The sequence below is a fragment of the Chrysemys picta genome, unplaced genomic scaffold (assembly GCF_011386835.1).
Source record: "Chrysemys picta bellii isolate R12L10 unplaced genomic scaffold, ASM1138683v2 scaf67, whole genome shotgun sequence".
In the NCBI taxonomy this organism is placed as follows: Eukaryota; Metazoa; Chordata; order Testudines; family Emydidae; genus Chrysemys; species Chrysemys picta.
Genome location: NW_027052774.1, coordinates 26298 through 31551, shown reverse-complemented (window position 1 = coordinate 31551; position 5254 = coordinate 26298). Strand labels below are relative to the sequence as shown.

At 53.3% G+C, this 5254-nt stretch overlaps 1 long non-coding RNA gene across 1 annotated transcript; it reads right to left on the bottom strand.

Moving 5' to 3' along the window:
- Nucleotides 1–1724: 1724 nt before the first annotated feature.
- On the bottom strand, nt 1725–5006 carry LOC135977895 (uncharacterized). Its single transcript, XR_010595332.1, has 3 exons — nt 4883–5006; nt 3228–3351; nt 1725–1842 (listed from the first exon to the last, which is right to left on the bottom strand). It is a non-coding gene; the product is annotated as an uncharacterized LOC135977895 (long non-coding RNA).
- Between the last annotated feature and the right edge of the window lie 248 nt (nt 5007–5254).

Here is a 5254-nt window from a genome sequence, read left to right as displayed (position 1 = left end):
CGCTGATGCTGTCTCTCTTTCTCCTCCTGTTCATGCTGTCTCTGTTGTTCACGATCCTCCAGCTCCCTCAGTTTTAGCTCTTTCTCCCATTCCAGCCAATTCCGCTCCCCGGATGCCGAACATCGCCGGGAGGATCCTCTGCTGGCCGGCGAGCTTCGCCGGGGGGACCCCCTGCTGGCCGGGGGGGTCACGGCGCCTTCGGTATTTGCTGGGCTCCTCCCCACCCTTCCCCTAGGCATAGGAAGGAGGGGTCTCGGGAAGCCCTCAGCAGCCGGCTGACCACTCCCAGCTGGGACAGACACTGGTGCCTGCGCTGCATTTGCCAGGCTGCTTCCCTGGGACACAGGGAGCAGTTCATTCGCGCGATCTTCCGCCTCCAGCTGGGCAATGAGCTGTTCTTTGGTGAGCCTCCCAATGCGCAGCCGCCTCTGCTTGCACAGCTCCACCAGGTCGCTCTTAAGCCGCTTGGCATACATCTTCCTGCTGGCCACTCACCGGCCGGTGTGCTCACAGCTCCCCACAGTTCCCAGGGGGACCCCTAGTGTGCCAGCCCTTCTCGAGGTCACCACCTCTCTGCCAGGGTCGAGCTGCAGACTCCTCCGCCCCTGGGACCACTCGCTGCGATCCCCCCGGGGGACCCTGTTACTGCAAAAGTCCTTCTCGCTGGTCACACACTCCCGGGGTAATAACCGTCTCTCTCTCACTCTTCAGCACGCCTGGTCCCCGTCAATCCCCCTTCGTTTTACTGCTCCCCAGTCACTTACTGCAGGAAGCGCCGTCCACGGAGTGCAGTAGATCCCACCGCTGCCACCAGTTGTCACGGAGTATTGGGGGACTCAGGGCCCTGCACCCCCGGCTTCCTGCGATTCACCATGACTCTCAGCCAGCCAGTAAAGCAGAAGGTTTATTTGGATGACAGGAATACAGTCCAAGACAGGTCTTGCAGGCACAGACAACAGGGCCCCCCTCAGTTAGGTCCAGCTTGGGGTCCCAGGGCATGCCAGCCCACCCCCCTTTGGGGGGTCAGAGCCATCTCTGCCTCCCAGCCATCTCTCCAGCCTCCCTCCAGCCTGCTTCCAGCCCTCTGCCTTCAGCGACCCCTCCCACAGCCTTTGTCCAGTTTCCCGGGCTAAGGAGTCACCTGGCCTTCAACCCCTTCCTGGGTTCTCATGTTACACACTCAGGTATGCGCCCTCGGGCGCCCTCGGGCAGATCCCATCCTGCAATGCAGACTATCCCAGCACACTCCCCTGTCAGCATTCACAGACCACAGTGAGAACAGGCCCAGTTCGTCACAGTCACTACCACACCCACCCATCCCCGGAAGTGCTAATGTCCTGCTGCTGGCATGACACTTTGAAGGTTTGAGCTACTCTGTGTGGATCACCCCATTCAATGCGTCTTCATTCTAGGAAGCAAGCCGGTTAGACACTAAAACATCAGGGGCTGCTCCCAATGCTACACTCAGTGTTTCCAAAATTAGGAGACTTTATGGCCACAAGAGACCTTTAGAGCATCTCATCTAACCCCCTGCATATCATAGGCTTCCTGTAGAGCACAACAGTTACTTTCTTAGAAAACACATTCCAGAAAGGCATCTAGTCTTCATTAAATGACATCAAGAGATGGAGAATCCACCACTTTCCCATTTAGTGAGTGCCAGGGGGCTCCATTTCCCCTTCCACTAGCTCCCCATTTACAGTAAACCAAAGCAGTACCTGCAGCAGGGAGCGGGAGTTGCTGATGGCCTCAGAGGCACAGCCCCTGCAGTGTCTCAGGCACCTGGCGCAAGTGATGGATGATGCGGAGCTGGTGCATAGCTTTGGCCGTGACGTCCTCCTGCTGCAAGGGAACGAGAACCTGTCAGAGACTCAAACGCCCCGAGGAATCAGGGGGAATTAAGGGCACCGGGAATCAGCAGTATTTCCACTCAGCACCTGCCCACCACAGAGGGATGAATTCACCTCCTGAACCCCAGAATGGAGTCTTCTTGTCCTTTCTAGTAACCTCCAGTGCCAAATCCCCTCCTTGAAGGGTGAGCTGCTGCTACCTCCCTCTCAGTGCCCTTGACAGCTGTTCCACCACCAAACCACAGCTCAAGTTATCAAAACCCTCTTCTCCACCCCCACCCAGGTTGGCCAGGGAGGCGGCTCTAGCAGTGGTGGCAGGTGGGATTCTGGCAGCAGTGAAGTGGGTTGCGGGGAGGTTGAGATCTTGCCCCAAGTCATCCCAGACACCAATGCTAATCCACACGATGGCAGCATCTAGTGTCAGTGGAGTCCAAGCACTATTTCAACCACACAGGTTTGGATGAACTCCCCACAAAGGGAGGTGAAGAGCACCCCCAGCAAAACACACACACACACACACACACAAACCACTCCCGGTGGTGGGAGGGGAACAGGAGAAAGGACAAAAGAAGTAAGAGATGAAGAGAAAGGAAGGAGGGAGGGAGGAAAAGGTAAAACGAAAAGGACAAACACTAATGTCCCCAGTGATTCTACGGGACAAAATCACAGGGAGGGAATAAAATTCTGCCACCTTGAACTAGTGTTTTCCATGCCTAGAATTCAGCTGGCACCAGCTGGATCAGACTGAACAGGATACAAACCTCTCCGAGGCACTTACTTTCCTCAAAGAGAGACCTCAAGGAGGAGAATTGCTGAAGCAAAGCCAGAGGGGTCTCTGAGCTTTCCCTGGCCCTCATGTCAGCATCTCTCTCTGATGTCAGCATCTCTCTCTGAGGTCACCACCTCCCTAACACATTTGACCAATAAGCTGACGTCCTGCAAAAGGCCTTTGTGATGTCACTGCCACACCCAACCAAACCCTGAAGTGCTAATGTCCTGGTGCTGGCCTGACACTTTGAAGGTTTGAGCTACTCTGTGTGGATCACCCCACTCAATGCGTCTTCATTCTAGGAAGCAAGCCGGCTAGACAGTAAAACATCAGAGGCTGCTCCCAATGCTACACTCCGTGTTTCCAAAATTACTACACTTTATGGCCAGAAGAGACCTTTAGAGCATCTAATCTAAGCCCCTGCATATCATGGGCTTCCTGTATAGTACAATAGTTACTTTTTGGGCACAAACATTCCAGAAAGGTATCTAGTCTAAATTAAATGACATTAAGAGATGGAGAATCCATCACTTTCCCTTTTAGTGAGCGCCAGGGGGATCCATTTCCCCTTCCATTAGCTCCCCATTTACAGTGAGCCAGAGCAGTACCTGCAGCAGGGAGAGGGAGTTCCTGAAGGCCTCAGAGGCGCAGCACCTGCAGTGTCTCAGGCAAGTGGCGTAAGTGCAGGATGATGCGGAGCTGGTGCATCATTTTGGCCCTGACGTCCTCCTGCTGCAAGGGAACGAGAACCTGTCAGAGACTCAAAGGCCCCGAGGAATCAGGGGGAATTAAGGGAACCTGGAACCAGCAGTATTTCCACCCAGCACCTGCCCATCAATGAGAGATGAATTCACCTCCTGAACCCCACAATGGAGTCTTCTTGTCCTTTCTAGAAAACTCCAGAGCTAACCCCCCTCCTTGTAGGGTGAGCTCCTGCTACCTCCTGCTCAGTGCCCTTCACAGACATTCCACCTCCAAACCACAGCTAAAGTCATCAGAACCCTCTTCTCCACCCCGACACAGGTTGGGCTGGGAGGCGGCTCTAACAGGGTGTGCAGGAGGGATTCTGACAGCAGTGAAGTGGGTTGCAGGGAGGTTGAGATCTTGACCCAAGTCATCCCAGACACTAATGCTAAGTCACACAATGGCAGCATCTACTGTCAGTGGGGTCCAAGCACTATTTCAACCCCACAGTTTTGGATCAACTCCCCACAAGGGGAGGTGAAGAGAACCAACAGCACCACACACACACACGCACACACACACACACACACACACACACACACACACACACACACACACACACACACACACCACCACTCCTGGTGGTGTGAGGGGAACAAGAGAAAGGACAAAAGAAGTAAGAGATGAAGAGAAAGGAAGGAGGAATGGAGGAAAAGGTAAAACGAAAAGGACAAACCCTAGTGTTCCCAGTGATTCTACAGGACAAAATTCCAGGGAAGGAATAAAATTCTGCCACCTTAAACTACTGTTTTCCATGCCGAGAATTCAGCTGGCACCAGATGGATCAGACTGAGCAGGTTCCAAAACCTCTTGGAGGCTCGTACCTTCTAATTTTCAAGTAAAATCAGTAAAAGGAAAGGAGAAAACTCGAAAGAGGCTCCTGCTCGCACTTAAATACGTGAACCCTAATACTCTCTCAGTCCTCAAAAAGAAACCTCGAGAAGCAGACTTGCTGAAGCAAAGCCACAGGGGTCTCTGAGGTTTCCCTGGTCGTAAGCCCCTGTCCTCCCTGGCTGAAGACAGCATCTCTCTCTGAGGTCACCACCTCCCTAACACCTTTGACCAGTACGCTGAGGTCCTTGAAAAAGCCTTTGTGATATCACTGCCACACCCAACCAAACCCTAAAGTGCTCATATCCTGCTGCTTGCCTGACACTTTGAAGGTTTGAGCTACGCTCTGTGGATCACACCACAAAATTCGTCTTCATTCTAGGAAGCAAGCTAGCTAGACAGTAAAACATCAGAGGCTGCTCCCAATACTACACTCAGTGTTTCCAAAATTTGTAGACGTTATGGCCACAAGAGACCTTTAGAGCATCTCATCTAAGCCCCTGCATATCATAGGCCTCCTGTATAGTACAATAGCTACTTTTTGGGCACACACATTCCAGAAAGGCATCTAGTCTTCATTCAATGACATCAAGAGATGGAGAATCCACCACTTTCCCTTTTAGTGAGTGCCAGGGGGCTCCATTTCCCCTTCCACTAGCTCGCCATTTAGAGGGAGACAGAGCAGTACCTGCAGCAGGGAGCAGGAGATGCTGAAGGCATCAGAGGCGCAGCCCCTGCAGTGTCTCAGGCACCTGGCGCAAGTGGCGGATAATGCGGGTGCATCACTTTGGCCGTGACGTCCTCCTCCTGCAAGGGAACGAGAACCCTTTCAGAGACTCAAATGCCCCGAGGAATCAGGGGCAATTAAGGACACCTGGAACCAGTAGTATTTCCACCCAGCACCTGCCCACCACTGAGGGATGAATTCACCTCCTGAACCCCAGAATGGAGTCGTCTTCTCCTTTCTAGTAATCTCCAGTGCCAACCCCCGTCCTTGTAGGGTGAGCTCCTGCTACCTCCCCCTCAGTGCCCTTGACAGCTGTTCCACCTCCAAACCACA